The following is a 22,564-nucleotide window of genomic DNA, read 5'->3' on the forward strand; positions in this document are numbered from 1 at the left end:
CAGAGATTCTGATTTAGATGTTTTGTGTGGGACCTAGATATTGGCATTGCTTAAAGTATCAGTATGAGCAGCTAGGGTTGAGAGTTATTGGTCGATATGAAATCTCTCAGAGTCTATCAGACTCCTAATCAGTCTGTCATATTTGTCCACCTAAGCCTAGCTCTATTACTGTGGTTAATATCTACACAAGCAAGCATTTGATAAGGACACTGAAGTAATACTATCAAAAGGCACACCAAACAGTGTCCAGAGCCAAAGGGCTAGTTTCAATGGCTGCCTCCCTGACTCCTTCCACAAAGAGCAAATAGGGGGGCATATGGTGTGTCTCAGTGGTTGAGCGTCTGCCTGTGGCTCAGGTCATGATCCTGGGGTCCTGGGATCGAGTCCCGCATCAGGTTCCCTGCAGGGAGACTGCTTCTCCCTCTACCTATGTCTCTGCCTATCTGCATGTGTCTCTCATGAATAAATAAATACAATCTTTAAAAAAAAAAAAAGCAAGAGCAAATAGGGAAGTATCAGGTGATTTGAATGGCCCTGCAGGTAATAATGACAGCTTCTGGGGAGGATAATGAGCTCTGCAATAGTGATAAGTAGTGCTGTATGTGGGAAAAAGAAGAATGGCAAAGGCTGTATGGGTAAATGAGGTTGGGTTATAAACTGGTGATGACACAAACTTCTCAGGTCATTTGGTGACTGGGGTCTGATTGTACTACAGAAACTGGAAAGTTCTGCAGCTTTGGCTATAATCTTGCCATTTTACTTTATTACTAGGAGCCAAGGAGAAATTCAGAGAACCAGGTCATTCCTTTAGTCATCTGTGGTCCTGCTGGCCCTTAAAGAAAAGCCTAGAGCCTTAGCATTCTAGAGTTCTGTTTCTCTCAGAAGTTCATATGTACATTTAGGATACAACACCAAGGAAAACTAACAGGGTTTTGTTCTCACGTGGTGTCATGGGGGGAGATTGATGCATCACCAAGCCACTCAGTATAGTGTGATCAGTCCTGAGACAGAGAAGTACTGAGCAAAGAAGAAATCTGTAGATGAGGTCCAGGAAGATTTCCCAGAGGAAGTGTCACCTAGGCTGGGGCTGAAGGGGAATCTGGGTTTAGCCAGGCCAAGGGAAAACGTCTCTCAGGGAGAGAAATCAACAAATCTTAAGACCCCACTGGGCTGTGTGAAACACTGTTGTAGGTGGGGTAATGGCCCCCAAAGATCACATCCTGATATGTGAATATGGAACCTTACCAGACAAAAGGGGTTTTGCAGATGTGATCTAATTAAGGATATTGAGGTGGAGAGGTTATCCTGGACTATCTAGGTGGCCCATGGAATCAGAGTCCTTTTTTTGAAACAGGGTGGTCATAGATCAAAGTCAGAGAGAAATTTTAAAATGCTACAGTGCTGGCTATGCAAATGGAGAAGGAATCTGTAGACTAAGGAAGGCAGGCAGTCTCTAGAAGCCGAACAAGGCAAGGGAACTTTTCTAGGGGTTCTCCCGGAGATCATCCAGAAGTAACACAGTCCTGCTAACACACTTGGATTTTAGTCCCAGAAAAACAATTTTGAACTTCTGGCCTCCAGAACTATAAGATAATTTTTCTTAAAAGATTTTATTTATATTTATTTGTGAGAGACAGAGAAGCAGAGACACAGGCAGAGGGAGAAGCAGGCTCCTCACAGGGAGCCCAATGTGGGACTCAATCCTGGAACCCCAAGATCATACCCTGAGTCAAAGGCAGATAGATACTCAACCACTGAACCACCCAGGTGACCCTAAGATAATATTTTTATGTTCTTTTAAGCTATGAAGTTTGTGGTAATTTGTTATAAGAACAATAAGAAACTAATACAGGAACCTACAAAACAATAGTGTAGGTTGGCCAGACAATAGAGCAAAGGTGCAAATCTATTGGAAAGGTAAGCACAATTGGAATCTCATAGGGCTTGGTAAGGGGAAGGCTAAACTCGGCTTCTTCCCTGTGACATCCTGAAGGACTTTGTTCTTTTTTAAGATTTTTATTTATTTATTTGACAGACAGAGAGAGAGCACAAGCAGGGGAATGGCAGGGGGAGAGGGAGAAGCAGGACCCTCTGAGCAGAGCCTTGATGAGCTGCTCCATCCCAGGACCTTGGGATCATGACCTGAGCCGAAGCAGACACTTAGGCAACTGAGGCCCTCAGGGGACCCGGGAAATCATATTTGATCTAACCCAGGGGTCAGCAACCTTTTCTGGTAAAGAATCAGATAAAAAATACTTTATGCTTCATGCATCATATAGCTTTTGTTGGGTATTCACTATTGTTTTGTTTTTTTTTAACAGCCCCTTGAAAACATAAAACCTGTTCTTAGCTCAAGGGCCATATAGAAACAGTCCTCAGCTCTGAACCATCCTGTTTACCATTTTTGTGGTCGCCCTTGCAGCTAGGTGAGGTGATGGGAGTCAGGAACCCAATTCTGGTTAAAGCAACCTAAGGGAATATCTCCCAAAGAATTCTGGGAAAACTTTGGCTGTACTTATGAAAAGTTTGGACTCTGCCTTTCTGCTTTCTCTCTCCCCTTGAACACTGATGTGATGCCTTATCTCATGAGATAAACCTGAGGAAAAAAGCCAAAATTAATAGCGATGACAGCCCTGACAGACAGACTGAGGCAAAGCCACAAGCATCTATTTCTAGAGTTCTTATAATACAGGGGAAATCAGCCCCATTTTAAAATCTGTTTTAAGTATGGTATTCTGTTACTTGCACCTGAAGGAATTCCTAGTGAACAGACTAGATGCTGCACTGCTAGGTGAGGGGTGATGGTCACCCAAACTAGGGCTGTGGTAGTGAGGATGGAGGGAAGTGCATGAACCTGAGACACTTAGGAGGCAGTATCAATAGGATACAGAGATTGTATGTGAAGAGAGATGGGAAAAGGGAACAAATGATGTCAAGGATTACTCCCGGCTCACTGATGATGGCAGTAGTGCACAACGACGGTACTAACTTAGCAGGAGACTGGCACCTCTTAGCTTGTGTGGTTCAGCCAGAGCCACTCTGGGGTAAGGGAGAAGGGAGCAAAGAGGAAAGTGAAAGATGCTTTTCAATACCTTATTTTGTAAGTTGGATATGACATTTTGGACTGTCTCAACTCTTCCAATTCCTGAAGATATAAATATCTTTTCCCTGAAATGCAGAACTGTAGTAAATTTAATTATAAGTTCTTGGGCTAATTGCTCAGCCACACAAAGTTTGAATTCCTTATATATAAAAGTCCTAGCAATACTTACTCCATAGTCTGTTGAGAGCATCAAGTGAGAATCTGTATATGAAAGTCCTTTGTGAACTGTAAAAAAAAATTGACATTAAGATTAGCTGGGTGTTTATTTACATGTCTTTTGTATACTCAGACTTCATAAGACTAAACGGTTTTATATGATCTTTGTGGAATGGGTGGGAGTTCAATTGGTAGAGAGAAGAGATGAATTGCTATGTAGGAAAAATGGTACAATATGATAAAGAACAGTTCATCAAAACCAAATAAAAGTAAAGGGGAAACATGAGAGGCGCTCTTTTCAAAATAATGATCATAATGGTAATGATGATGACTGTTATTATTAATCATCATCTACTGTTTAGCAAATTCTTCTCCATGCAGTAAGATATAAAATAGAAATAAGAGGAATTAATACCAAAAGGAAGAAAGAAAAATCATTACTTGGAGATGATACAGTTTTAGTACTAGAAAACTAAAAAGAACTGGTTAAAAGCATTGAAATTAATAAGTGGTTTGGCTAAATAGCTAGAAACAAATTAATATAGAAAGAAGCAACAGCATTTCTTTAACCAGTTGGAGGAGACAGTGAAATCTTTTCTACATATGATTCTGAATACACTTACCACTTACTTCCTGGTCAAGTGCATTGTCCAAACCAGGTCTTCTCATTGTCCTTCCCCTTCCTTCCTACCACGTTGACACTACCCTGAGAACATTCACATATATTACATATATTTATGTTAATTAGTATTAATGAGAATAAATTTTTTTTAAGATTTTATTTATTTATTCATCAGAGACACAGAGAGAAGGCAGAAACATAGGCAGAGGGAGAAGCAGGCTCCACCAGAGGAACCCAATGTGGGACTCAATCTCAGAACTCCAGATCACACCCTGAGCAGAAGGCAGACGCTCAACCGCTGAGCCACCCAGGTGTCCCAATGAGAAGAAATTTTATCTTGAAGATTCTGTATTAACATTTTAGGTCGACCAGGATTCTCCAAGAAAAGCATTTAAGAGAGGACTCTCATAAAATATTTTTGTTGTTTCTATTGCTTATCTCCATTTCTGTTCCATTTAAGTCTTGTTTTCCTTCTGTCTGCAGTAACTGTTATGAAATATAATAACTTATAGACTTTTGTGATAAGCCTGTAATAAATGCAGAGTGTCTATCTGCACATGGAAGTAAGTGGTTACTTCACTCTCTTCTCCACCCATTTATCACCTAGACACAGGGTTTGGGGAAGGTTAGCCAAGTTACAGAACCATAGCCTCTCTCAGCCAGAACTTTCCTCCCTCCAGTCTACCCACCTTGTCCACCGACACGCACTGACGATTTTATGGCCCAATCTGACTACAGCTCTCCAATCAGGTAGGAGCATGCTCTGGTCCTTGGTCAAGAAAATTTTACCTTCTCTGGCCCCAAGGGGACTTTGGCCTTAAATTTAATTTGAGGCTGAAGAATGTAGGGGCTAGGCTGTGAAGGAGAGGGCTGAGTAACCGGATTGGAAAATCCTCCCCTTTTACCAGGCCAAATTTGGAACTAACAAAAGCACATGGAAGTGCCTAAGCAAAGGTGTCCTGAGTGAATGTGATTCCTCTAGAGTTTCCTCTTGGGATTGCTCCTGAGTTTAGTTTAGCCTTTGTCCTTTCATGCTGAGCAGCACAAGACCAGGTAAAGGAGTAGGAAATGTTACCAAGCTTAGTAGCTTTGCCTACTAGACCCCATAGCTCCATGCACAGCCTGCTGGCACAGCTCCTAGTTTCCTTTATTGTGAACATCTTATATTACATAGTACATTGTCAAAACTAAGAAACCAACCTTAGCACATTGTTGTTAACAAAACTCTAGACTATATGTCGCTAGTTTTAACTAGTACTAACTAAACTCCAGATTTGATTTCAATAGGTTTTTCCAGCTAATGCCTTTTTGAGTTCCAGGATCCAATCCAGGATACCACATTGCATTTATTTTTTTTTTTTTAATTTTTTTTTTAACTTTTTATTTATTTATTTATGATAGTCACAGAGAGAGAGAGAGAGAGAGGCAGAGACACAGAGGGAGAAGCAGGCTCCATGCACCGGGAGCCTGACGTGGGATTCGATCCTGGGTCTCCAGGATTGCACCCTGGGCCAAAGGCAGGCGCTAAACCGCTGCGCCACCCAGGGATCCCCCCACATTGCATTTAGTAGCGAATATGCTTTTAACCATTCTATAAATCTCCTTTAACACCCATTGCCAGTCCCATCCCTGAATTGTCTTTTTAGACTTAACATCAAACATAGGGGAGGAGAAGGAGCCAAGATCCTAAGGTCAGATCCAAAAGCCACCTCAGCATTTCTCATCAGCATTTCCCGAAATGAAATCTCCAGATAAGGAGTTCAACAAGATACTCTGTTATTTTCAAGAAGAGATTCTATAGTCAAATGAATTAAAGGAATGCTTGATGTCAAATCCCTTCTTAAAGAGGCAAAATGTTCCTCTTTAAGAGGAACATCTCTCTCTCTCTCTCTCTTTTTAAGATTTTATTTATTCATGAGAAACAGAGGGGGGGGCGCAGAGACACAGGCAGAGGGAGACGCAGGCTCCATGCAGGGAGCCCAATGATCCCGGGATCATGCCCTGAGCTGAAGGCAGATGCTCAACTGCTGAGCCACCCGGATGTCCCAAGAAAATATATTCTAAAGAGCACTTGATATCACTACTATCAATGGAAAATTAAGATCATTTGCCAAAAATAATTAGAATGGAAAAAAATGTTAATTTCAACCCAGAACTTCTGAAAGTCATCTCATCTATCACCAGTGGTTCACATTTGATAGATTGAGAGATATTGGTTAAGCAGAACCCCTTTTTCCCCCATAATACCTGTTAAAATCCTGGGGAGATGCTTTGGGAAAGGCCTAGAAGATCAGAAAATGTACACAAAGAGCTAGTGATAAAAACTCAAATAAAACTGAAGCCCCTGGGATCCCTGGGTGGCGCAGCGGTTTGGCGCCTGCCTTTGGCCCAGGGCGCGATCCTGGAGACCCGGGATCGAATCCCACATCAGGCTCCCAGTGCATGGAGACTGCTTCTCCCTCCGCCTGTGTCTCTGCCTCTCTCTCTCTCTCTGTGACTATCATAAAAAATTAAAAAAAAAACAAAACAAAAAAAAAAACTGAAGCCCCTACCTGCCTCTCTAGTGCCCTCCTCACAATCCTACTCTGCTTCTGAATTTCAGACATCTCTTGGGCATGTCCAAAGGAGATTCCATGAGGATGAGTGTTTGTAACACAAAAAGTTCAGATTCCATGTGATCAGGTTTGGGATTTTAAACAGATGCCCATACCTAGCTCTGAAGGCTCCCTATCTTCCTCCACTCTAGGGGCAGAACCTGGATCTGAGTCCTTGTCAAAGTAAAAGTGTACGAAGTATTTTCTGATTCCCAACTATCATTGCTACCTATACCCCACTGATTCCCACCTATTGACCACTGACCAAGTACTTGCACTTTGTCCAGTTCTTCCTAAAGTCATTATTTTAAAATTTAATTGTGTTTGAGCAAGAGGGTGTGGTGAGAGGGGTGCCTAATGTTAATCAGTAACAGAGAGCAGCAGGTAAACAAGGTGCTTCCAGCTGGGCTGGGCACATTTGGTCCTCATATCTCCCTGAAGTAGCTTCAGAAACTTGAGTCCTCGATCCGATTTGCAGGCCAGACTACAGGTGTCACTTACTCCTTCTTCATTTGGTCCATTGCTTGATGCCTTGAGTGGACTTGACAGCATAATGCTCACTAATCCTACCCCAGCTGGTTTCTAACATTCAGACCAGACTTGAGTGCCACTGAGCTTGATAATAGCCTCTGGAGTTATTCATTCCTTTCTTCATTCAAAATATGGAACAATCTAGAATAAGCCAGCCTGTGCTATACTATATGTAATAACAGATAATGTTTACAGAGCTCTTATTCATGAGTTAGATACTCTTTGTATGTTATTTTATGTAATCCTGGGACAACTCTAGGAAGAAGATACTCTTTTTTCCCATTTTAAGGTTAAGTAACCAGGGCTCAAACTTAAATACCTTTCCAAATTTTACATAATTATCAAATGTCAGATCTGAGATTTGAACCCAGGCATATACTTAATGCCGAAGTCTATACTCTTAGCCTTCAGTCTGCACTGCCTCTTTGGAAGAAGGCATGGTTTATACCTTCCAGGAGTTCACATATTTATAATAGCTATTTTGAGCCCCAGTTTTATTTATTTATTTATTTTTAAGATTTTATTTATTTATTTGACAAAGAGAGTGAGAGAGAAGAGAGAGAGCACAAGCACGGGGAGCAGCAGAGGGAGAAGCAGGCTTTCTGCTGAGCAGGGAGCCTGACATGGGGCTCCATCCGAGGACTCTGGGATTATGACGTGAGCTGAAGGCACATGCTTAAACAGCTGAGCCACCCATTGAGCCATCCGCTGAGCAGGGAGCCTCCTGTGAGGCCCAATCCCAGAATCCTGGGATTATGACCTGAGTCTAAGGCAACCACTTAACCAACTGAGCCATGCAGGTGCCCCTATTTTGAGGTCCTTTAAAAATCTCTGCCATCTCTGATCATAAATAAATAAAAATTAAAAAAAAAAAAAAAAGGATCCCTGGGTGGCGCAGCGGTTTGGCACCTGCCTTTGGCCCAGGGTGTGATCCTGGAGACCCGGGATCGAATCCCACGTCGGGCTCCGGTGCATGGAGCCTGCTTCTCCCTCTGCCTGTGTCTCTGCCTCTCTCTCTCTCTCTCTCTCTGTGACTATCATAAATAAATAAAAATTAAAAAAAAAATCTCTACCATCTCTGGATATATTTCTATTTTTTGTCTCCTCCCTGGTGATTTATCACATTCTCTTCCTTCTCACATGTAGTAAATTTTATTGAATGTTGTGCATTGTGGACTCTATGTTATTATTTTTTTTAAAAACTTTGTTTGTTTATTCATGAGAGACACACAGAGGCAGAGACATAGGCAGAGGGAGAAGCAGGCTCCATGTAGGGAGCTGGATGTGGGACTCGATCCTGGTACTCCGGTATCACACCCTGAGCTGAAGGCAGGCGCTCAACTATTGAGCCACCCAGGCATCCTGTGTGGACACTATATTATAGAGCAGCTAGATTTTGTTGTCTTCCTTTATTATTTTTTTAAGATTTTAATTCTTTATTTGAGAGAGCATGAGAGAGAGAGAGAGAGCGCGGGAGCATGAGCAGGGGGAGGGGTAGAGAGAGAAGCAGACTCCCAGTTGAGCAGGGAGCCTGACTCAAGGCTCCATCCCAGGACCCTGAGATCATGACCTGAGCTGAAGGCAGATGCTTAAGCAAATGAGCCACACAGGTGCCCCAAGTACACTCTGTTTCAAAAATTCCCAGTCACTTTTGATAATCTCTTATTGCCTTGGTCATTTTTGTAATTCAGTTTTAAAATTTCATACAGTTATTTTATATTTTGACTTTGTAATTCCAACATCTAAAGACCATGGAAGGGCAGCCTGGGTGGCTCAGCGGTTTAGTGCCGCCTTCCGGCCAGGGCATGATCCTGGAGACTGGGGATTGAGGCCCACGTCAGGCTCCCTGCATGGAGCCTGCTTCTCCCTCTGCCTGTGTGTCTCTGCCTCTCTCTCTCTCTCTCTTTCTCTCTCTCTCCCATTCTCTCTCTCTGTGTCTGCCATGAATGAATAAATGAAATCTTTAAAACAAAAAAAAAGACCATAGAAGTCTAAATCTGTCATTTGTTTTTCTGGCTGTAGGTCATAGTGGCTTATTTTCTCATGTTTGCCAATCTCTTATAGTAAGATAATATGTATTTATCTTTGGGGAGCCAGCCTATGGGTCTAAACTGGGGATTTTTTTAGGCTTCTGCTAGGAGCCAATAGGAACTACCATCTTGGGACTACTTTCGATTTATTTCAAAGGTCTTTCTTTATTTAAGAATCTCAGGTTCAAGAAGTCTATTTGGAACTAGCCCAAGGTTTGGTCTCTGATCCATTGATATACTGATATATATACATTTACCCTCAGGGTAGTACAACCTCCAAACTTCTGCTATTCACACTCCCATCCTGATTTTAGCATACTTTTTATTATGGACCACTTGAAGATTTTCTTTATTTATTGCAATCCCAAGTGATATATTAAAAACTAGCCTCTTCCAGAATCTCCTTGCTTTGGAGTAATGAGATGTTTTATGGTGCCTATCCTCCCATATTGACAGAAGTCAAAGTCCTGAAAGCTGCTGCTGCTGCTTCTGTTTTTTTTTTTTTTTCTTAAGTTGGGCTCTTTGCCCAACTTGGGGCTCAGACTCGACCCTGAGATTGAGAGCCACATGCTGTACCAACTGAGCTAGCTAGATGCCCCTCTTTTTTCTTTTGTTTGAAAAGTGATTCGTGGGCCACGTGGGATATTAAGAGTAAATAAAGTAAAATATGCATTTGAAAGTTGATTCAGAGATATATTTCCCCAAACAGTGAAACCACAGTAAACAAGGCAAAGTATACATTTGACTAAAGTTTCAGATATGAATTTGAAAAGAAAGCATAACACAGTATCTACTAGTGGGAGACTGAACCAAAATAGGTAACAGTTGATGGCCTTGAAGGAGTACTGAATGACACTGAGGATCTATAGATATGTTCGCCCTGAGGACATTTGCTGACTATAGTTGGAGGCTAAGAGTCCAGGATTGGCCCTGGGGCAGAAGATCCCAGTGCAGGGAACAGCAAAAGATTTTGGTATATATATATGGGATTGTAGGAAGACATTGGATATTTCAGGGGTCAAATGAAGACTTATTAAGACTAGAAGTCTGTAAGGTATGTACCAAATTTTGAGTTTTGCTTTTATCAAGAGGTAAGCATAAATTTCCTACATGTACTATCTCCTTCCTAGAAAACTCCTAATGTCTTAAACTCTGAATGCAAAGCACATATATGAAGAACAAATATCAGTTACTATAATATTAATTATATCAAATTAGGATGTGTGGATTTATCCAAAGTTGAGTCTACTGATTTTACATAATTCTATGGTGTGTACCACAAAATTTTGTGATTCTTTTTTATATACTGTAGTATTCTATTAAAATCTATAAATGTAAAATGTTTGAAACTTTCAAGCATGTAACATTGATGAATTCTGTTAACTTAAGGCAACTCAAGCTCTAAGGAAAGTTGGGAATACTTAGTCCAACTCTCTCAAAGAAGTAGAAAATGAGGGCCAGAAAAATCAGTGATTTGTTGAAGGTCATAAAGCATTATCAAAGATGTCCAACAAACTTCAAAAGTATAATGACGATGGTCCTAATGTTTCTAAAAGGTGTGATAGCTCCAAGAACTGGCCAATAGTGTTTGCCAGAATCCAAAGTATCACACAATAAGAAAGAACATTTCATCACTACCTGTTTGGAATACCTGGAGTTTATTGGCATCATTAACACTGCATCGCAGAGCATCTGTCAAGAATCTGACTGAAAGAATAAAAGCTTTCAGAGAGATGTTACAGAGTAATTTTCAAGAAGAATTATAATGGGGACTTTATGCTAAGGTAACATCAGCTGCAAGCAACTAGTGGAGATTATATTTTCTTTTTTTTTTTTTTAAGTGAATGTGTGGAAAAGATCAAGATGTCATTCATCACTTGAGTATACTTACTCTCTTTCTCTGAATGTGAAATGTCATCCATTCTACAAATAGTCCTTGAACGGTTCCTTGAACATGTCCTTTGTTTTATGGGTACCAGTTTATTTCAAGTCTTCTACAGTGTTTGTTTGGAATTTGTTACTTCTGCATTTCAATTGATTTGGAAAGAACTGTTATTAGATCAATAAGACAACACTTGAGAAGAAATTACAGGCCTGGTGCTGCAGGCAAAATAATAAGTCAGAAGCATATGTAATTGTATAATACATTCAGCATAACATGGCTTTCGTGACAAATGACAGCGCTTGAACTTATGAGAAATCACAAATAAAAGAATATTAGCAAGATTTTTTTTTAAAAGAGTGTGGATTGGTTAGTGGAATTATTAAATATATGCTAATGCTCTTATTGTCTCTCAAGAATAACTGTATAAGTCAGCCCAGGATCCTTTATGCTCTGAAGAAACAACAATCCCAATTAAATGCTGTAGGACTACAAAGACTTAGTGGGTAAGCATTTGCTAAATATCAATAACATGATGTTTAAGTTGATATAGAAAAAATAAAAAGGAAACTTGGCTTTTAATTACATACAAAGACATAGTAGCATTTACCCTCATCTGTGAGACACTACAGTGAAAAAAATAAAAACCAAATTACTAGACTCTCTTGAGTTCAAATTTTTCCATCTACCTGCTGTATGAATTTGAGTAAGATATTTAAACTCTGTGCATTTTATTTTTCCCATCTCTGAAAGAAGATTTAAAAATAGTACCTATTTTGGGATCCCTGGGTGGCGCAGCGGTTTGGCGCCTGCCTTTGGCCCAGGGCGCGATCCTGGAGACCCGGGATCGAATCCCACATCGGGCTCCCGGTGCATGGAGCCTGCTTCTCCCTCTGCCTGTGTCTCTGCCTCTCTCTCTCTCTGTGACTATCATAAATAAATAAAAATTAAAAAAAAATAGTACCTATTTTGTAGAATTGTTTTAAGTATGAAATAAAATAAGGTAGGTAAAGTGCTCAGCTCAAGACTAGGAGTCCTCACTCAATAAATAGTGTCATTATTCCACAAATTCATACAAGTTACTCTGTTTTTTTTTCCCCTAAAATGATAGGTATTTAAGAAATTTAGGGGCACCTGGGTGGCTCAGTCAGTAAAGCAGTTGCCTTCTGCTCGGGTCATGATCCCAGGGTCCTGGAATTAAGCCCCACATCCATTCCTGCTCAGCAGGGAGCTTGCTTCTCCCTCCTCTGCCCACCATTCCCCCTGCTTGTGCTCTCTTCTCTCTCTGTCAAATAAATAAATAAAAATCTAAAAAAAAAAGAAAAGAAATCTGTATTGTGGCTTTTTTTTTGTAGTAATAATTACTGTATTATCTGCCAGGAATAATTGAGATTCATCTACATGATGAAACTATTTCTTATAACAACCTAGTGTTAGAAGTGTTATCATGTATCATATCTATTACTCTTGGAGGCCAATATTGAAAAACCATTGTATAAGGACTGAGTAGATCTGAATTCTATACCTGGCTCTGTCTGTTCTGCTTCCATCCTTGAAGATCATTTAAATCTCTAATGACTGTGCACCTGCATCTCCAGACCCATGAAAATAACCTGGCCTGGAAGTCAAGTGTCTCACTTCTGCTCACAATTAGTTCATTGACCAGAACAAGTCATCCAGTCATTTGGGTAGCTGGTACATAGCAGGCTCTGTATAACCAATCTTTCAAAGATGACACGACACAGATTAGAGTGGCTGCTCAGTAATGAGGGAACGTCTTTGTTAGATGGGAAGAGTGTCATATACAAATTTTGAAATGTACATTTTGCCAAAGCTCAGCAAGAATATTTAGGTACTTTCTGTGATTTTACCAAGCTTTCTTTTTCTTAATTAAACTTTTCTTTGAAGGCTTCTTTAGCTTTAAACACTTTCATTTTGCTAACTCAGATGCATTTTATACCTTTTCAGGCTTAAAAATTGAAACAAATTTTCCATGGAAACAACCTTCATTTGCTATCTAGTTATAAATAACTCCTTTCTGCTTATACTTTTTTTCCCCCTAGAGTCACCTAACAAAGATAGTGGTGAACTGTTTGTTTTTTCCTGAAATCCAGATGAACAAAATACCATGTGTTCAGGTAAAAAGATCAGCATAAAGATTAAAATAGTATATGATTCTGATGGCTTATAGAAAAAAAGGCTCACTTACTCCTTAAAGAAAATAAAAAATAATGCTAAAGATATTTAAGTTTTATCCCTACAACCTCTGAGAACTGTATCTTAGTTACTTAATTCCACCATCATTTAGGAAAATTTTCTCATAAACTTAAAATTTTTCTTAACATTAGTGGCCACAAAGATACTATTTTCTATCATCTCCCTTTTCCTATGCTAGCACCATAGTAATTTTATTATTGTGGCCTTATAATATCTAGTAAAGTGAATCTCTCCTTGTTATGTGTCAAATTCCCTGGAGCAGAATTGGAGGTGGATTCTGGGATGCAAAAGGTTTAATAGGGATTAGCATTTGTAAAAGGGAATTGGGGGTGTGGAGTAGAATTGGGCAGATAAAGTAATCAAACTAGTGCAGCTCGACAAAGCCTCAGCCAACCCAGCGAAATACTTTGGAACAAATGTTAGCTGTCACAGTGTCCAGCATCAGGCAGAAATGACCAGGCTCTAGCCTGCTAGCCCTTAGTCACCATATCTTGGCAGCCCCAGAAAGATGTGACCTTGGGCAAGATAGCTCCCAGCAGCTGAGGCTAACCCTGAAGCAGCTGACAGCTGGAGGCTATGTAGTGATCACACTCCCTACAAGTCAGATTGAGTTCTTTGAAGGAGGATCTAGGCTGCACATTTCCATGTCTAACAAATTCTTCTTTGCTGTTCTTTTTCTTTTTAAAAAAGGTTTGTTGATGCTGTTAGAGAAAACACACACTTGTGGGGAGGAGACAGGGGCAGAGGGAGATTTTTTTTTAAAGATTTTATTAATTTATTTGACAGAGCACAAGCAAGGGGAGCAGCAGCCAGAGGGAGGGGAAGAAGCAGGCTCCCCACTGAGCAGAGAGCTCCACGTGGGGCTCCATCCCAGGACCCTGGGATCATGACCTGAGCCAAAGGCTGAGGCTTAACTGACTGAGCCACCCAGGTGCCTGGAAAGAGAGAATCTTAAGAAGAATCCACGTCCAATGCAGAACCCCGTGTGAGGGTTAATCTCTGACCCTGAGATCATGACCTGAGTGGAAATCAAGTTAGACACTTAATCGACTGAGCCCCTGTTCTTTTTTTTTCAAAACTGACATCATAATTATTCATGGATCTTTATTTTTCTTTATAAATTTTGGAAAGTTTTTTGAGGTCCTTTTGGAATTTTGGTTGGAATGGCACAGAATGTATCACATTCAACGTGGAGAGAATTGACATCCCTGGATGGTGGTGTGCCATGTAGATGACATTTGGGTAGCTGGAAGATGAAACTCTTGAGAAAGGTTCCTGGAGGTTGCAGGCCAAAGAGGCAGCCAGTGTGGTCAGGAGATTGTTAAATACAGTAGGAATCAAGCAAATAAGTATACTGAAGTCAATATAAAAAAATAGGGGAATCTGATTTCTCACTATCAAAAGGGGATTTATAGATGTATAGCAGGGAAAGGCTTGCAAGTATTCAGAGATGCTGGATTGGAATCAAATGCATCAGTGTAACTCATGATGTTTAAGTATATTTAGAGATAGATATAGAAAGAGAAATAAATATATGCATATGTGTATATATACATTATGTATATGCATACATATATTTCCTAGCTTTGACTGCTGAGATCTAGTAGCCTGTGACACTCCAGTAGGAATGCACATACTGAGCCCAAATCTTGATTTCTAAATACTATCCTTCACCCAAAGTAGCCATTATGAGCTCTGAGCTTTGGCTTATTCTAGAGCTGAGGCATGAAAAATACAGGATGAGCCTAGAACATTTAGCTGTACCAGAAAGTAAGGAAATTGTTTGTAGAATGATGGAGGTATGCGAACAGGATAAAAAAAGTCAGCTTGAAGTGACTCCCACTGGCCAAATCTAGGACAATGAAAATAACTACAGCAATACATTACAACCCACTGAATGAAGGAAATGATGAGTCCATAACAAATCATTTATTAATGAATAAATGAGTAAAATGGGGAAGTTGAAAAATTCTTTCTTATATTAGAATGTAAATTAGTAAATCCAGAAGAAATGATGAAGTAAGAAAATCACCTTTTGACCATCATCATTCTGGTAAGTGATTCAGGTAATGTTTCACGGATGTTAAGGCTGGTGGGTAGAGCAGGACATTGGCATAATCTCAAAATATCTCCCTACAAAATATTTATCAAGTACAAAGGAAACAATGGTGATTTTACGGTGGAGAAAACCACTTGACCAGATGAGCAAAATTCTCATCATATTTGTGTGAAAAGTTGGCATCATGAGCCCTTGATGAGATGCATAGAGAACTCGGCTTCATTTCTGTGGTTTTCTTGTCAAAATGTACAGCCTGAGTCTAGTCATGAGGAACACCGCATAGACCCAGTTGAGGATCATCCTATAGAATGAGAGGCCTGTTCTTTTTAGATTTGTCATGGTTAAAAACAAGAGCAACAACAACAACAATAACAAGGGAAGCCTGAGGAATTGTATCCAAATCAAAGAGACTGAGAATACAGGCAATTAAATTCAGTGTAACTTCCTGAATGGGATTCTGGACCAGAAAAGGAAAAGAGACATCGTTGTTAAGAGAGAGTGAAATTCATAGATCAATGGAACAGAATAGAGAACCCAGAAGTGGACCCTGAAATGTATGGTCATCTAATATTCGATAAAGGAGGAAAGACTATCCATCGGAAGAAAGACAGTCTCTTCAATAAATGGTGTTGGGAAAATTGGACATCCACATGCAGAAGAATGAAACTGGACCACTCTCTCTCACCATACACAAAGATAAACTCAAAATGGATGAGAGATCTAAATGTGAGACAAGAGTCCATCAAAATCCTAGAGGAGAACACAGGCAACACCCTTTTTGAACTCGGCCACAGTAACTTCTTGCAAGATACATCCACAAAGGCAAAAGAAACAAAAGCAAAAATGAACTATTGGGACTTCATCAAGATAAGAAGCTTTTGCACAGCAAAGGATACAGTCAACAAAACTAAAAGACAAACTACAGAATGGGAGAAGATATTTGCAAACGACATATCAGATAAAGGGCTAGTTTCCAAAATCTATAAAGAACTTATTAAACTCAACACCAAAGAAACAAACAATCCAATCATGAAATGGGCAAAAGACATGAAGAGAAATCTCACAGAGGAAGACATAGACATGGCCAACATGCACATGAGAAAATGCTCTGCATCACTTGCCATCAGGGAAATACAAATCAAAACCACAATGAGATACCACCTCACACCAGTGAGAATGGGGAAAATTAACAAGGCAGGAAACAACAAATGTTGGAGAGGATGCAGAGAAAAGGGAACCCTCTTACACTGTTGGTGGGAATGTGAACTGGTGCAGCCACTCTGGAAAACTGTGTGGAGGTTCCTCAAAGAGTTAAAAATAGACCTGCCCTACGACCCAGCAATTGCACTGTTGGGGATTTACCCCAAAGATTCAGATGCAATGAAACGTCGGGACACCTGCACCCCGATGCTTCTATCAGCAATGGCCACAATAGCCAAACTGCGGAAGGAGCCTCGGTATCCATCGAAAGATGAATGGATAAAGAAGATGTGGTTTATGTATACAATGGAATATTACTCAGCAATTAGAAACGACAAATACCCACCATTTGCTTCAACGTGGATGGAACTGGAGGGTATTATGCTGAGTGAAATAAGTCAATCGGAGAAGGACAAACAGTGTATGTTCTCATTCATTTGGGGAATATAAATAATAGTGAAAGGGAATATAAAGGAAGGGAAAAGAAATGTTGGGAAATATCAGGAAGGGAGACAGAACATAAAGACTCCTAACTCGGGGAAATGAACTAGGGGTGGTGGAAGGGGAGGAGGGCGGGTGTTGGAGGGGAATGGGTGACGGGCACTGAGGTGGACACTTGACGGGATGAGCACTGGGTGTTTTTCTGTATGTTGGTAAATTGAACACCAATAAAAATTAATTAAAAAAAAAAAAGAACAAGTTAGAGTATAATAACTTTATAGCCCTAAGTAATTTAGCACCTATTTTGAAATATTTTTTCTTTTTCCTGTTAAAAAAAAATTTTGAGAGAGAAAATAAACTATTTTCTGTACATGTTTGTATAACTCAAAAAAAAAAAAAAAAAGAGAGAGTGAAATTTTAATGGGGTCTGTATGTATCAATGTGGATCTCCTGATGTGATGGAGGGTTATATGATGGTTATGAAGGAGAGTGTCTCTACTTTATGGACATTCACAGTGGTTATTTAGGGGTGACAGGAGCCAAGTCTGTAGGCTTCTATCAGACTGTTCATAAAAAGACTCAACAAGAACAAAACCATATATGTAGATACATAGCAAAAGCAGGTGTGGTAAGATGTTAACAATTGAGGAATCTGTGAGAAGGGAATATAGGAGTTCTTGCAACTTTTCTATAATTTGAAACTATTTCAAAATAGGATACATATGCATATTTGTATTTAAAATAAGCATGAAAACATATGTTCACACAAAAATGTGTTTACAGGAACCCCTGGGTGGCTCAGCGGTTGAGCGTCTGTCTTTGGCTCAGGGCATGATCCCAGAGCCCGCAGATCGAGTCCCACATTGGGCTCCTCGCATGGAAACTGCTTCTCCCTCTGCCTGTGTCTCTGCCTCTCTCTGTGTGTCTCTCATGAATAAATAAATAAAATTTTTTTCTTAAAGATTTATTTATTTATTTATGATAGACATAGAGAGGAGAGAGAGGGAGGCAGAGACACAGTAGGAGGGAGAAGCAGGCTCCATGCCAGGAGCCCGACCTGGGACTCGATCCTGGGACTCCAGGATCGCGCCCTGGGCCGAAGGCAGGCACTAAACCGCTGAGCCACCCTGGGATCCCAATAAATAAAATCTTAAAAAAAAAAAAGTTGTGGGATAGTTGTGGGAAAGTGTTATGGGAATTCATGAGAAGTTGACCGTGTTTTTTAACAAGTCTCTCATTAGGAGACTTGTTTCTTAAAAAGGTTGCAATCCATTTCATTCTCCCATTTCTCTGATGTCCTTTCCCATATTACATGCCACCTCTAATCAGACCAGACGCAAGCTTAATATAATGCTGACCAACCAGTCCTATGGTTCACAGAGGCTACCCCTACTCTCTGATAGTCATTTTCTGTGTTCCATTTTCCCCTATCATCTACTCATTGCAAGAACTATAGAATATGACTCAGGGACCATTGTTTTCAAAGGCCAAGGTCATTGTTACTATTTCTTCATGCTGTTACATATTCACCCCAAACTGTACAAACATCTTGGTTTCTTGTCACCCTGCAGACTGGATGAGCAGACAGAAGCCAAATCATGGGAATTGATAGTCATTTCGTGCTAACAATGTGCCAGCCACTGTGCTTGATTGTTTCATTTCATCTTCACACAACCTCCATCTTGTACACTATTATCTATCCTCTTTGTCACATGAGGAAACTGATGACCAGAGAAGTTAATCTGTCAAGACCACACAGGTTCTAAGGGATGGAACGAAGATTCTAATCAATCTTTCTGCATCTTCAGATTCTACTCTCTTACCACTGTGTGGTATTGCTTGATGCTCCCCAGAATGGGAAAGAACTTGCCACTAAGATTCTATTCCAGGGTAGGTAAAAGAGTTAAGGGTTAGAAATTATGTCTTAGATATCTAGGTGTCCTAAGTGCCTAGGACACTGCCTGATACATGATGGGAGCTCGACAATTTTGTCAAACTGCTTAGCTGTGCAATGGAATATAACCTCTCACATGGAATTAAATGAATCCTCTGCATGCAGAGTCCTGCTTCTACTTGCACGACAATTAGAGGGTTTTGGAGTCAGAGAGATCTTAGAATTCTGGTTTTGGCATTTGGTAACTTTGTGACTTTGGACTTAACTCCTCTGAATCTTGAATCTCTAATCTGGAAAATATAAAAAGTAGGTAAAAACAATACCTCCTTTTTGGCAGTCATTCCGATGGAATGAAATAAAATTGCAGTGTTAGATATACAGTAGATACTCAATAAATGATAGTTATTACTATTGTCCCCTCATCCTTTCTTCCAAATAAGCCTTTGTGAGAGGTCAACTATATATTGGTTCATAACTTAAAATAAGTGAAGCAACAATCACAATTCAAAGTGGAGTAATAAAAATAGCATTGAACTGGGAATTGGGAAATCTGTCTTCTGGCTTTTGTTGCCTTCCTTCTACCTAGCAGCTATGCAACCTTGGTCAAGTCACTTTACTTGTCTGGGCTTGTAATTCCATACCTCAAATTAGAGTCAATTTCTGAAGTCTCTAGGATCCTCTTAATCTACATGTCTGAGACTCTTTAAGAAATTATGTTGAGGAAGAATTACGCTTGGCTTGGTCATTTCAAGCAGATTATATGAGTAACTGGAAAATACATTCATTAATTCATTGTATATAGTTACATGTTGTTCATTTATTTGAAACTTCATGAAGCATACTTTCTCCAAAAAACCGTATCAACTTGGTTAAAAGCTACAAGACTCAAACCTACCACCTAGTGGTAAAGGAAAGAAAATACAGATTGAAGACAGAAGATGTCCCGCCATCAATGTGCAGGGTGGGTGTCCTCAGCAATCTTTCATTTCATGTTTTCCTTTTCCTTCACTACTCAGGATAGTTTTGTGTACACAGAAATTCAATACTTCCTTACTTAATAGTTTGTTCATTTGACAGTTCTCTTTGGCAGGTGAAACATTGTGGACTTCTGAGAATTGTGGAAGGATCCTTGGTGTTAGATTTGGGGAGCAGAGGTGCCTTTGTCTACATACATTGCAAACCAGTTCCACCCAAGAGCCCACCTACTCTCTTTATGGATAGACAGGGCATTCCACAAGTGCCTAGTTGAGATCAGGACCGCTATGTCGAAAAGACAGAAATCAATACACCAATGTGATTCTTGCCTGCAAGTATTTACTGATTTTGTTTTGCCTATTACAGTAATTAAAATTAAGTCTTCACATTAAATTTATATATCTAAAAGCAGGAATACACCGTCTTTAAGAGGTAAAAAAAAAATCCTGGGTACTGGGTTTATTGGTAAAGAGGGACCTATTCCCCCCCGCTTTTTTTTGCTTTTGTATTCTGTCCCTGCACCCCCCATTCCCCCGCTTTCTCCTTTTGTTCCATTTTCTCTTTCTGTCCCAAATAACAGGTCATTCAGATGAGAATAATGTTTAAACGGAACAGGTAGTGCTCTACGCAGGGTGATTTAATTATCCCAAGGTTTTCACCTGAAAATCCCTTTCATCCTTGAAAATATTCGAGTGTCTCCAGAAATATGGAATTATGCCACTTTCCAGCACTCCGCTTTAAGTATTGCTAATTTAACCTTCTTTTTGAAATACCATCCTCATTTTGGCACAATTTTCTTAAACCTCTTTCTACACACACAGGAGAGGTTTCGAATGTGCCACCTGGAGTATCTCGCCTATGCTCAGCCTTGCTAGTAGAAACCTCTCAGTTTTCTGTGTAAAACGCCTGATTCAGTTTTTGCTGGGTGTGCACACATTGGCCAGGTCTTTCGATGACTTAATAGATGAGATCCGCTTCAGTTTTTAATAAAAACTCTGGGGCTCAGTGCCTCCACGGGCATCCGGGCATTTATCCCTTTTTTTAAGATTTTATTTATTTATGAGACACAGAGAAGGAGGCAGAGGAGAGACCTAGGCGGAGGGAGCAGCAGGCCCCGCGCAGGGAGCCCGATGTGCGGCCCGACTCCGGATCCCGGGATCGCGGCCTGAGCCGCCCCGGCGCCCCCGGGCATCTACTCTGAACTCGGCTTCTCAAACGGGTTCCCCCCCGAGAGGAGCCGTTGAGGCCGAGAAGTTCAGAGAAGCAGTTACCGCGGAACTCGCAACAGTTGGTGTCGGGCGATAGGCAGGTTAGAAGTGACAAACGGGGCTCGTTTGAGAGACAAAAAGTTCCGGGAAGGGAGGGGAAGGGCAGCGGCGGCCGTGGGGCGCGCCGGGGGCGGCGCGAGCGGCTGCTGCGGGCAGGAGCCTCCCGGGGCGGCGGGGCGGCGGGGCGGCGGGGCGGCGGGGCGGCGGGGCGGCGGGGGCCCGGGCGCACAGGCGCCGACACCGCACGCCGGGCGGCCGCGCAGCCCGCCGAGCTCGCCGCCGGCGCACGCCCGAGCGCCCCGCCGACCGCGCAGGGGCCACGGCGAGGTGAGGCCGGCCCTGCCCCCGCGCCGCCCCCGGCGGGAGGCGCGACGCCCAGGCCTCGGGTGCGTGCGCGGCCCCGGGCGACGCGGCTGGGCGTGCGCGGGGCCGCGGCGGAGGCAGGGCCGGGCGGGCGGCAGAAGATGGCGAGGGTGTGTAGGCGGCAGCAATGCTCCGTTGAGAGACGCGGCTTTCGGCAGGAACTGGACTCGTGGCGCCACAAGCTCATTCACTGTGTAGGTGAGACCCTCCCCCGGCCGCCTCCGGCCCTTGGGCCGCCCCGCCACCGGCTGCCCCGGACGAGGGAGGGAGCCGGGGCACGGGCAATCGCCGCCCCGGGCCGCCCGCCCGCCCTCTTTGGCTCGGGCGTCCCCTCCCCCACCCCCCGGAGCGCGGGCGCGCGCGACCTCCGGGCGGGCTCTCCCCGGCCCCTCCCCTCCCCTCCCCTCCCCTCCGCGCGCCTTCCCCGGGGCGGGCTCTCGGGCGGGAGCGCGTGCCCCTTCCCTCCCCTGTCCCCCCCTCCTCCCCGCCCGGCGGCCCGGCGCCGCCGCCGGCTTATTGTGGAAGCTCGCCCCGCGGCGCTGCCACTAGGCCGGGGGCGCCGCCTCGGGCGCTGCGGAGCCGGGCACCGGGGCCGGGGGTGGTGGGGGGCGCGCTCGGCCGCCGCCTGCGCTCGGCGGGCGCCTCCCCTCCCCTCCCCTCCCCCACGCGCGGCGGCGGCGCGCGCCCGGGTCCCCGCGTGCACGCGCGGCGGCGGCGGCGGCGGCGGCGGCGGCGGCGGGCGGGCGGGCGCCCGGCGCTCGGGCGTGTGCGAGGCGTGAGGTGGAGATGGGGGCGGAGGGAGCCGGAGCTGTCACAGGCCCCGGGTCCGCCTGACCGAGCCAAGTAGGGTGTCATGGCCGCGGGGGGCAGCGGCTGCACTTCCTCTGCGGGCGGCGGCGGCGGCGGCGGCGGCGGCGGCCGGGGAGTTAATCCTCGACGCTCGGGTCGGTGTGTGTGTGTATTTGTGTTCGGTGTGTGCGCGGCGGGGAGGAAGGGGGTGGAACCGGGTCCGACCGAGAAGCCGGAGCGGGGGTCGCTCTTGTCCCCTCCCGAGGGATTTGCTGGAGCCGCCGCCTCGCCGAGAGCCTCGCCGCCCACCGCCCGAGTCCCCCAGCTCCCGGGCCCCGGCTGGCCCTGACCCCACGGGCAGGAGGGAGTGTGGACGGGGGCGCCCCGGGAGGGGCCGGGCGGCTGAGCTGCGCCTCTCACACTGTGTGTTTTGTCTGTTT

The 22,564-nt window shown here is 43.0% G+C and overlaps 1 protein-coding gene across 8 annotated transcripts in view; it reads left to right on the forward strand.

Moving 5' to 3' along the window:
* The first annotated feature begins 21,373 nt into the window (after window positions 1–21,373).
* LCOR (ligand dependent nuclear receptor corepressor) overlaps window positions 21,374–22,564 on the forward strand; it is a 142,823-nt gene continuing 141,632 nt past the window's right edge. For 2 of the 8 annotated variants that reach the window (XM_025991308.2, XM_072739661.1), the window contains exon 1: window positions 21,382–21,533. The gene's annotated coding sequence lies outside the window, so the exon portion shown is untranslated. Of the gene's footprint in view, window positions 21,534–22,564 lie in introns of all 8 variants that reach the window. The other 6 variants (XM_025991287.2, XM_072739662.1, XM_025991278.2 and 3 more) reach the window with 5 other exon arrangements.

The sequence above is a fragment of the Vulpes vulpes genome, chromosome 15 (assembly GCF_048418805.1).
Source record: "Vulpes vulpes isolate BD-2025 chromosome 15, VulVul3, whole genome shotgun sequence".
NCBI lineage: Eukaryota > Metazoa > Chordata > Mammalia > Carnivora > Canidae > Vulpes > Vulpes vulpes.